Source organism: Suncus etruscus, chromosome 15 (assembly GCF_024139225.1).
Source record: "Suncus etruscus isolate mSunEtr1 chromosome 15, mSunEtr1.pri.cur, whole genome shotgun sequence".
Lineage (NCBI taxonomy): Eukaryota > Metazoa > Chordata > Mammalia > Eulipotyphla > Soricidae > Suncus > Suncus etruscus.
The window spans coordinates 67,325,758-67,338,135 of NC_064862.1; the positions used below are offsets into that span (position 1 = coordinate 67,325,758).

General features: G+C 40.5%; 1 pseudogene; it reads left to right on the forward strand.

Annotated features, from left to right (window-relative positions):
• The first annotated feature begins 214 nt into the window (after positions 1-214).
• Positions 215-2,740, forward strand: LOC126029917 (serine/threonine-protein phosphatase PP1-gamma catalytic subunit B-like; annotated as a pseudogene).
• Positions 2,741-12,378: the final 9,638 nt, after the last annotated feature.

Consider the following 12,378-nt stretch of genomic DNA (forward strand, 5'->3'; position numbering starts at 1 on the left):
TCTACCCTACAACTGTTGTCATACCAATGACTTAGCTTCACTGCTTTTCCACTACTCTCTGTAAAGATTCCTAACTGCCAAAAACTACAGGTTTTCTGGTTTCATCACTGACATCTCCAGGGACTCTTTGGAATCAGAGCGGGCCACCTTCCCCTGCACCTCTGTATTTTCCAGAAGTCCCAGAAACCACGACCATGATTCAGAGCCTTTCACTATGACTGTCCATCAGGTTGGCACCATAAACACATCTAACTCAAAAGAGAGGCAAAACTAGTAGCCTAGTTTTGCTAATACTGACTCACAGCTTATTGTACTGGGTCCCCTAGGAGCGGGCAGGGATAAGCCCCCCACAATCCCTGGCAGCTGCACATACAGATCTGCTGCCCCCTCCCCCCCAAGCTGCTGCCCCAGCTTCACCACTTTTCCACTAATCTCTGCAGAGACTCTGAACTGCCCCAAACACCAACTTTGTTGGTTTTGTGGCTGACATCTCCAGGGATTCTGAGGCTAGAGTAGGCTGCACCCCTCACATCTCTATACTTCCTAGAAGTCCCTGAAGTTATGCCCATGAACCACCACTGTCACATATTAGCTCATTGGCCCAGCTCCACAGATCTTCTTTTTTTTTTTTTAATAATATTTTTATTTAAACATCTTGATCACAGATCTTCTAAGTCATGCATCATATGGTCACTATGCGGCCGCATGACTCCACCTTAATTTTAATATTGTCTTCCCAGTAGGAATACCCCAAACTTAATGTGAAATTATCATGACATGCATAAGCCCAACAAACAAAACCTACAGTGGAATGTTCAAATAACAAGAAATAGCTTAGTACCCCTTCAGACAATGACATAATGATCCCATTGCAAGATAAGACAATTTTCACCAAAAAAAAATTGTTTTGGTTTTTGGGCCACTCCTGGTGACACTCAGGGGTTACTCCTGGCTATGAGCTCAAAAATTGCTCCTGGCTTGGGGGGCCATATGGGGTGCCAGGGGATCAAACAAAATTACAAGAACATTTTTTGCAGAAAATACAGTTTGAGGGGCTGGAGAGATAGCTTGGAGATAGGGTGTTTGCCTTGCATGCAGAAGGATGGTGGTTCGAATCCCAGCATCCCATATGGTCTCCCGAGCCTGCCAGGAGCGATTTCTGAGTGTAGAGCCAGGTGTAACCCCTGAGTGTTGCCAGGTGTGACCCAAAAACCAAAACAAAAAACATCAAAAAAAAAAAAAAGAAAAAGAAAGAAAATACAGTTTGAAACGGAATGTTAAATAAAGGTACACAATAAAACACCACAGCAATTGGGAAATATTCATTAGGAAAAACTATAAAACATATTTTAACCAGCAACACAATGACCCATGCAAGTAGGTTTAATAGATAAGCCTGAAAAATAAAAGAGAGAGAGAGAGAGAGAGATAAATCTGAAACAAAGTTAAGATGCAGGAGGTCCTTAAAAGCAGTTTTTCCTGAGTTGAGCTTAGCTAGGCTACTGTTCTTTCTCTCCTTTTTCTTCTTTTTCTTTATCACCATTGTGTCCAGACCTGTAAGCTGTGACCATCTCCCCAGGGTGTGCAGGCTGCCCATGTGGCTTTGGTAACAGGGGAGGGAATGTTATACTAGTATATACTGGTTATACTGGTAGTGGATTGGTGTTGGAACATTGAATGCCAAAAATAACTATTGGGCAACTTTGTAAACCATGGTGTTTAAAATAAATGAATTAAAAATTATATATAAAATAAAAATACTTCATGGCCCATTACTCAAAGAAAAAATTATTAGCAATTCCAACCAACTCAATGGATAGACTACAAATTGTTTTTTTTATACACAAGCTGAGCATAAATTATTTCATAAGTATAACACTGTCTATGGCATTTTAAAGGAGACTTATTGAAATTGAAATGTGAAAACTTTTTGGTGTGTATCTAGCTATGGAATTATAATGTTATTTTATTTTTACATTTTTGAGGAATTGCCATAATGTTTTCACATTTCCTACTTCCGTAGTGCCTTAACCATTTTATTGATGATTTCCCTCCAGAGAGCAACTACCTGTTCCTTGGGGACTACTGGGGGAAGCAGTCTCTGGAGACCATCTGCCTCTTACTGGCTTATAAAACCAAGTACCCTGAGAATTTCTTCCTCCTCAGAGGAAAACATGAATGTGCCAGCATCAATAGGATTTATGGATCTTATCATGAATGCAAAAGAAGATACAACATTAAACTCTGGAAATTTTTCATAGACTGCTTTAACTATTTACTGAGAGCAGCCATCGTGGACGAGAAAATATTTTGCCGTCATGGAGGTTTAGCGCCAGATCTTCAATCTGGCAGATGAGACAAGTCATGAGACCAACTGATGTACCAGATCAAGGTCTTCTTTGTGATCTTTTGTGGTCTGACTCTGATAAAGATATCTTGGGTTGGGGTGAAAATGACAGAGGCATGTCTGTCCTTCACATTTGGTACAGAAGTGTTTGCTAAATTTCTCCATAAGCATGATTTGGATCAACCATTAGGTGGTTGAAGAAAAATATTTTTGCAAAGAGCACTCTGTTTTCTGCACCCAATTATTTCGGAGAGTTTGACAGTGCTGGCGCCATGATGAGTGTGGATGAGACACTCATTAACTTGTTTTAGATAATGAAGCCTGCAGAGAAGAAGAAGCCAAATGCCACAAGACCCACAACACCTCTAAGGGGTCTCATCACAAAGCAAGACAAGAAATAGATGCCATTTGACACTGTAACACAGAGTGTATGACCTTCATTTTTTTAAGACTGTAATGTGTATTGGTCAGCTTGCTCAGTGTTTGTGAATTGTGGCTCCCTTCTATCTCCCCTTTTCCATTTTTGTTCTAATGAATGCCATTTGCTGGTTTAACATCAAATGAAATATTACAATCCTATGAAGTGTTTCGTTCTAGATTTTTGCTTTTTGGGTTTTGTTGTTGTTGTTGTTGTTTGTTTTATTTTGGTTTTTGGGTCACACCCGGCAGCGCTCAGGGGTTACTCCTGGCTCTAGGCTCAGAAATCACTGCTGGCAGGCTTGGGGGACCATATGGGATGCCGGGATTCAAACCACCATCCTTCTGCATGTAAGGCAAATGCCCTACCTCCATGCTATCTCTCCAGCCCTGCTTTTTGTTTTTTAATTTTAATGTTATATTTCTTTTGCAAACAATTTTAATCATGGTGTTAAGGCTGTATACCCCTGAACAGTTTATCCTTCCCAAGGGCTAGTTGTACAGTTGATCCCCCCTTTTTTATGTTTTTTTCAATTCAGGAAAAGAATAATTTAAATGTTCATTTTCATTAAGACATAAAGAGAGCATTGGGGTGCTCCATCTGTACACATTATGTCATATACTGCATATCTGTTGATAGAAACCATTGTGAACACTTTTTTAAAATGTTATTTCAAAGGAATTGCTTTTTCTTCTCTTATTTTGTTAGGTAAAAACTAGATTTTATAGCTATCAACTTTAGGAGTAACTTTTCAACTTTGTCAACATCCCTGGTGGTGTGCATATTTAATTAAAGCACAATTTCCTCTACTATATACTTAATATGACAGAGCCATTATTTGAAATGTTTATGACTCTTTTCTAAAGCCAACGTTTCTGTTGGAAAACATTGAAAACAGCCAGATGTAGCAGGTGGCATGTTATACATAGCTGTCACCTTGGGCGTTCAGAAACAGCGATTAGTAATGTAGTGCTAGTTAAATGATGAATGATTGCTGTTAATAATGTTTTTTTTACAATTTCCATGTAGTTTATTCACTAAGTCATCTTTTTACAGTTACATCAGGCCTGAATATGTCTATTCAGAAAGCTTCAAATTATAGAAACAATACTGTTCTATACGAGTGACTGATTATATTTGATTTGGCCTACAGTCTTTATTCTGTGGTAAAGTTGAGGCTTATATATCAAAACAAAGGAACTTACTTTCTACCTGTTTATACAGAACTCACAGTATCTATGACTTTTTTTTTAAACTAAGATCTGTTAAAAAGAAATCTGTTTCATGGGAGCCAGAGAGATAGCATGGAGATAATGTATTTGCCTTGCATGCAGAAGGATGGTGGTTCGAATCCCGGCATCCCATATGGTCCCCCAAGCCTGCCAGGACCGATTTCTGAGTGTAGAGCCAGGAGGAACCCCTGAATGCTACCGGGTGTGTCTCTTACCCCCCAAAAAAATCTGTTTCAACAGATGATCATGTACAATACCATGTAATGGAAGTGAATATCAGATTCATTAAATGATGAACTTGGTAAACCCTCTTGTGTCTCTTTATCAATTCACTACACACAAGAGACTGTTAGTGGTATATTGGATAGATTTTAATGAATAAATTGCTCTGGAAACCAAATTTTTTTAAATCTTAATTTCTTGAGTTACTATATTTACAATATTATTAATGATGGCTGCATGTGTACATAATTCCACCTGCACCCACACCAGTGTACCCAAAGATTCCAACAATCCTATCTAATCCTCATAGATTCAGTTTCATGAGTTAATTCTCCCATTGTGTTGTCTTTTCTTTGTTGTTGGTTATGTTTGTTTGTTTGTTTGGGGGCCACACCCAGTGACACTCAGGAATCACTCCTGGCTATGCACTCAGAAATCGCTCCTGGCTCGAGGGACTATATGGGACGCTGGGGATCAAACGCCAGGGTCAACTGTGTGCAAAGCAAATGCCCTACTGCTGCACTATCACTCCGGCCCCCATTGTGTTGTCTTCGATCCTTGCTAGTTTACTGTGTATCTCTAAGTCCCACACTTGAGAGTGATCATTCTGTTCTCTCTTTCCTTCAGACTAATCTCACTCTCATAATATCGTTAATTTCCATCTATGTTGTGGAAATTCTTTTTTTTGGTTTTTGGTTTTTGGGTCACACCTGGCAGTGCTCAGGGGTTACTCCTGGCTTTATGCTCAGAAATCACCCCTGGCAGGCTCCATGGACCATATGGGATGCCAGAATTCCAACCACTGTCCTTCTTCATGCAAGGCAAAAGCCTTGCCTCCATGCTATCTCTCTGGCCCAGAAATTCATGATCTTTTCCCTTTCTCATAGCTTCACAATATTCCACTGTAAATATACCACAGCTTCTTGATATATTACCTGAGTTGGACATTTGGGTTCTTTACATATCTTTGTTATTATACTTAGTGATGCAATAAACATAGAAGCGCATATGTCCTTTAGAAATAATGTTTTTGTGTTTTGGGATAGATTCCTAGTAGGGATATGAAAGTTCAATTACTATTTTTCAAGACATTCATATTGCTTTCTAGCGAGGTTGGATAAGATGACTTTCCCACTAATAGTGGCTGTATTTTCTCAACACAGCCTATACTAGCTGTTCACAGACATTTTTATATAAGCCATTCTCACTAGCAAGAAATAAATATCTGAAAGTTGCTTTGATGTGCATTTCCTTAATCATGAGTGATGATGAGCATTCTGACAAAAGCCTGTTGGCCATCTGCATGTCTTCTTTGAGGAAGTGTCTGTTATCTCCTGTTCCATTTTTGGTTGACATTGTTGAATTTTCAGTTGAGTTTAATGAGTGATTTATAGATCTTGGATAATAGCCCTTTATTTGATGTACTGTGATCAAATACTATTCAGTATAGTGTCTTTTTATTATGGTTTGCACTTAAAAACTTTTTATTACTTTAAACACTGTGGTTTATAAAGTTGCTCCATAATACAGTTGTTTCTAGCATCCCATGTTCCAATACCAATCCCACCTCCAGTGTAACATTCCCTCTACCATTGTCACTGATTTCCCATCACCTCCAAACCTGCCCCCTTGGCAGGCAGAATATAATTTACTTTATATTTCTTGTTTACAATTAAGACAAACAAACAAAAAAACAAAACAAAACAAAAAAGGAGCCAGAGCAGTGGTGCTAGAGGTAAGGCATCTGCCTTGCAAGCACTAGCCTAGGACGGACCATTGTTCCATCCCCTGGCGTCCCATATAGTCCCCCCAAACCAGAAGCGATTTCTGAGCACATAGCCAGGAGTAACCCCTGAGCATCAACAGGTGTGGCCCAAAATCAAAAACAAAAAAAACAACTAAGTGATAATACAATTATCAAAAAAAATTTGTCAAAAGAAAATTTGTGAAAATTGTTATTTCTCACTATGGGGCTATTAAGCCATGTCTGAAGGTTTACAAAACTGTTGTTAGTTGGGGGCCGGAGAGATAGCATGGAGATAAGGCATTTGCCTTTCATGCAGGAGGTCATCAGTTCGAATCTCGGCGCCCCATATGGTCCCCCGTGCCTGCCAGGAGCAATTTCTGAGCCTGGAGCCAGGAATAACCCCTGAGCACTGCCGGGTATGACTCAAAAACCACACACACACACACACACAAAAAAAAAACTGTTGTTAGTTGATCATGTTGCATTATTGGTTTATTTGTTGATCTTCTATGTTACTTGGACATCTAATTTGGTGCATTCCTAATGGGGTGTCAATACTTAAAAACTTGGAGGTATCATGTATCTACATATGCAACTGTGTACTCCAGCAATTCTAGGTTCTTTGGCTGTGACTGTGGGATATGTCTATGTTTCCAGGGCTTCTGGAAGTATGGAATGATATGGAGGGAGGCTGCATGCATTCACTCCAAAAAGACCCAGAATTATCAGCCCAAATACTGGCATGACTGGAGTCTTGGTCAGTTAGGTGGGCATTGGCATGACAGCAATTATAGGTTGTGGGTGCAACTGCCAAGACTATGGTAGGGCGGAGATCTGGCCTTTGCCTGCAACCATAAGCACCCCAGTTTTCAGCTGCGAGACTGGTGTTCCCATAATTTTTCCTGGCTTGGTTTACATCTCTTTCAAGAATAAAATGAATCTATGAAGCTGGCCCATGAACTGGCATGGCGGTGGCTGTAGGACATATCTATCCTTTTATTTTGCTATGTAGAAGCTTTTTCATTTGATGTAACCCTATTTGTTTACCATATTTTCCGGCGTATAAGACGACTTTTGAAACCAAAAAAAAAAGTCAACCGAAAATCGGGGGTTGTCTTATACGCCGAGTATATCCCGAAAAAGGTTTCAATATGCTGCTAAACAAACAAACAAACAAAATCAGGCCATAGAGTTTCCAAATCTCTTTCTTGGGGGCCCCCAAACAGTACTCAGGAGATCTGGGGGCCACTTCTGGCAAAACCCAGCTAACCATGTTGGTGGTTCAGTGCTAGGGTCCGAGGATGGGGTGTTGTTTGGTTCATGTAGTGGGGGAGATTAATTGACGCCACCAGGGAATTGCCAGAAAAGGTGCCTATGATAAGGGACCAATCACTGCAAGGCTGCTCAGACCGCCTCTCCGACTCAGCCAATCCAAGCAGGCTTTTGATGCATGCAAATTAGACAATGTTCTGGACCCGAATCTACACTGTCAAAAGCCTGCTCAGATTGGCCAGAGTCAGAGAGGAAGTCTATGACAGTATAACCTTTGAACCTTTGCTTGTTGTGATTGGCTCACTGTGGTACATACAGTTGAGCACAGGAACATTCTGTCTGATACTGCGAATATAGGCCTAAACCTATGTTTAAATTGCAAAATTAGGGGGTCGCCTTATATGCCCAGTTGTCTTCTATGCCGAAAAATACGGTAATTTTGGTTTTGTTATCTTTGCCTCTGTGGTCATCTCATTAAAGGCATGTCTGCCCTTTGACCACTTCTTTGTGTGTGTGTGTGTGTGTGTGTGTGTGTGTGTGTGTGTGTGTGTGTGTGTGTGTGTGTGTGGTTTTTGGGTCACACCCGGCAGTGCTCAGGGGTTATTTCTGGCTCCAGGCTCAGAAATTGCTCCTGGCAGGCACAGGGGACCATATGGGGTGCCGGAATTCGAACCGATGACCTCCTGCATGAAAGGCAAACGCCTTACCTCCATGCTATCTCTCCGACCCCATGACCACTTCTTAATTTGTTTTGTTATTGAGTTGCAGTTCAGTTTTTAAATATATTCTAATATTAAACCTTCATCAAGTTAGAATATGTAAAGATTACCTCCATTTTTGGGTAACTTTTCATTTCTTGATAGTGTCCTTTGATTATTTTCCCTTTTAAAACTACTAAGTAATCTATGGAGATATGCTTTAAGATGGTGTAAATATCTTTTTTTCAGTAGTTCTCGTATATGTTGATTGCCGCAGACAGCTCAGCTGTCGGAGGGCAGCACTCAGGTCCTCCTCAGAAGACAGGTGGACAAGGGGTTGACGTAACAAAAGTCTTGAAGTCTTGGGTGCTGGAAAGTGGCTAAGAGCTTTGGCTTGAGCCTCCACTACAGAGCAATTGCATTTATTTCTCCAGGTTATTTATACATCGAACAGCAGGATATTGGCAATAATCAAAATACATCAATTTACAGGTTCCTCATCCCAACACATTATTAACAATTTTCTAAGCATGCTAACCTCATCAAGAATCAGATTTAGGGACCAGATATATAGCATGGAGATAAGGCATTTGCCTTTCATGCAGAAGATCATCAGTTCGAATCCCGGCATCCCACATGGTCCCCCGAGCCTGCCAGGAACGATTTCTGAGTGTGAAACCAGGAGTAACCCCTGAGCACTGCCGGGTGTGACCCAAAAACCAGAACCTCCCTCCCACAAAAAAAAAAAAAAAAAAAAAAAAGAATCAGATTTAATCTATATGACCTAAGATTAATATTTAATGTGGTTAAGATTAATATTTAATGTGGTTAATCTTTACTTGATTTTAGAAACCTGCTCAGCCTGAGTTGTGAGCAGGATTTTTATTATATTTATTATGTTATAAATTCACTATTTTAAATCTTTGTCTGGGGGTCCAGGTTTAGGTCTTCAATCATGTACTGCTTTGGTCCAAGCCTTCCACAGCCTTCTTTATTTGCCTTTTTAATAAATCCTTTTGTTCCTGTGTAAGATAAAATTAAAGAGACATTGCTCTTAATAATATTTCTAAAAAGGACAATTTATAATAAGACACTCTTTTTCCTTCATGTACCACTCCTCTGTTATCAGACTCATCATAAACTCCTATATAAGGTGAGGGATCAGGTGTAGTTAATCCTTAGTATAAAGTGGGCCATTGTCTAGTTCAGTGGTCAGCAACCATTTTTTTCAACTGAGCCAAATCTCACCAAAACCACAATTGAAATTTATTTTGAGAGCCACACAGGGCACGCACTGACAGAGGCTAGGTAGTCTTGACTCCTGGAGTGGCCGCACTGCACACAGAAGAGCAAAATTAAAAGTGTAAAGAGCCACATGTGGCTCGTGAGCCGCAGGTTGCTGATCACTGGTCTAGTCCTATATATAGGTGATTCCCATCTTTTGCCCTGTTTTAGATATAATTATTGTGTGCCTTTCTTTTTCTTAGGAACATAAGAAATCCTGTTGCCTTTACCTGATCTATTTCAGCCTTAGAAGGGACACTCATATGAATCAGTCACAGTCCTTCAAGTATCTCCAGCTGTCAGGTTTTATGCTCTGGGCTTTTTCCTAGATTCTTCTAGCAGAGACTTTTCTACTTATAACTGATTCAAAGTTGTGGCTAAATGATTCTTACTAATAGTATTCTTAAGAAACTAGTGATAGCTTGAGGGGGCCAGAGAGATAACATGGAGGTAAGGCATTTGCCTTGCATACAGAAGGTTGATGGTTCGAATCCTGGCATCCCATATGGTCCCCCATGCCTGCCAGGGCCGATTTCTGAGCATAGAGCCAGGAGTAACCCATGAGCACTGCCGGGTGTGACCCAAAACCCCCCCCCCAAAAAAAAAGAATATTAGTGATAGCTTTTAAGCAAAATTCCTTTCTAAAAATTCATTCTCGGAAGTTTCTGTGTGATTCGTAAAATCATTAACGTGTTCTCAAATAATTATGTTGTGGGTTTTCTATAGAACTCAGTGTTCTCAGGTTACTGTAGCATAGAGAAAGAAAAACAATCATCATTGTTCCCAGAAGCAGTACATGACGTGGGGGATATTTTCTTTTGCTCTGGGATCACCTGCGACTGCTCCAGGAGACTAACTTTCACGAAGCTTTTGCTTTTGCCTCAGGTCGGAGAACAAGGCTTTCACTATGTCATGGACTCCACTGGAGCTGCGGTGGCAGTTGATGATTCTTGAATCAATGGTTAAATTTTTGACCACCACAATAAAACATGTCTATCTGCTGTGATAGTTGCTTACCATGCCCTTTGTCACAGATGAGAAACTGAAGTTGAAGAGGTGAGACCTAATTTAATACCCATTGCTAGCAAGCACTAGAAATTGAATAGACTCTTTTCTGTTTCCTCCAAGCTAAAATCTCATGTGCTGAAGCTTGAAAAAACAATTGTTAACCGAAAACAGGACTTCAAGTCTAGTGAGCAAGAGCAAGCCTGTTTCTGATGTTCCTTTGTTGTTCTTCTCAAGTATCTCTTGACCTAGAAAGGGGCTGGGGCAGACATATGTTCATATTGAAACATATTGAGTTTGCTCTGCAGTTGGAAACCAGTGGCCTATTGTGCTGTTACTCAGCACAATAAAAGGATGACTGCCTTCAATTTTCTTGGTTATGAACCATGGTTGGGCTCACAGAATCGGATACCAAGTTCTTTGTATGCCAGGGAGAGTAGGCGTATGTTAATCTGGAAAAGTCAACACTCCCCTACCCCCCACCCCCAATTCTTTTCTCTCATCTCTCTTGGAGCTTGTGTGAGGACCAGGATTTAGGCAGGGTGGAGTCGTAAGGCAGGAAGCCAGGACCCTGAGTCATAAGGATACCAAGGAGTCAGGTCCAGTGCAAGAATTTAGAACTAGAAATTCTGAATGTTTCTAGTCATGAGCTGAATTTAGGAAGTACAAGTAAACTTAGGGAGTGCAAGTGAGGTCATGGTGAAGGATCCCGGCCAGGCTTGGAGCCAAGAACAAACTCCAGTTGGTCAGTATCACAAGGAGATTTTGAACTTGAGCATGGAGATTGCTAGTGCAAGCATTGCTTTTCAGTGCTTTCTATGGTTTGAGTCCAGTAGACTGGGCCAGCCTGGGAGGCTCAAGAACAGGAGATCACTAATATGGGTATTGTCTGGGCACAGATAAACACTACTGCTCCAGCTAAACTGGATATCTCCAATAGGTTCCTCAGGTCCACATTCATTGGTGGTTAAGATTTTGCCTCCTGGGACCAGAGAGATAACATGGAGGAAAGGCATTTGCCTTGCATGCAGAAGGTTGGTGGTTCGAATTCCGGCATCCCATATGATCCCCTGAACCTGCCAGGAGCGATTTTTGAGCATAGAGCCAGGAGTAACCCCTGAGTGCTGCTGGGTGTAACCCAAAAACCAAAAAAAAAAAAAATGATTTTGCCTCCTATCCACTGGGCTCACCTCAACAGCTATTCATCTGCTATCTGCTGAGGGCCTATTTCTCTTTTTTGTACTAAAACTGCATTTTTAAAGAAGCTTATTCTCAGAGACTTTCTACATATTTTTTTCTAATTTTAAATACTGTAATTTACAACCCTTTCATAAAACAGGTTTTTGGGGCATTCAGTGTTCTAACACCAATCCTATCACCAGTGTGATCTTCCTTCTACCATTTCTCCCAATTTCCTGCCAACCTCCCAACCCTGACAACTTATCAAGCACGGGGCTGGAGAGATAGCATGGAGGTAAAGCATTTGCCTTGCATGCAGAAGGACGGTGGTTCGAATTCCAGCATCCCATATGGTCCCCAGAGCCTGCCAGGAGTAATCCCTGAGCACTGCTGGGTGTGACCCCCTCCCCAAAAAAAAAGCAAAAAACAACTTATCAAGCACAAAATACTTTTTTTTTTTTTTTTGGTTTTTGTTTTTTGGGCCACACCCAGCATTGCTCAGGGGTTACTCCTGGCTGTCTGCTCAAAAATAGCTTCTGGCAGGCACGGGGGACCATATGGGACACCGGGATTTGAACCAACCACCTTAGGTTCTGGATCGGCTGCTTGCAAGGCAAACACTGCTGTGCTATCTCTCCGGGCCCTATTTTATATTGTTTGTTAAAACCAAATGGTAAATGGAATTATAAGAAAATAGTTCAGTTAAAGAAAATTTGTGAAAATTTATTATATCTCACAATGGTATTAATAAAGTCATTGTATGAGGAATTACTGAGCTGTTTGTTGCTAGCTGGTCCACATAAAGTTTATTTTTTTATGAAATGAAAATCAGTATATTAGATATTTACTAGTCAGAGATAGTCTATTTCCAAATTTATTACTTTGGCTCTCAAATTAATATGTTTGAAATACACATTCCAAATAATTATTTACAGTATATAGTATTAAAAGTTTGCTATTGGGCTGCATCCATC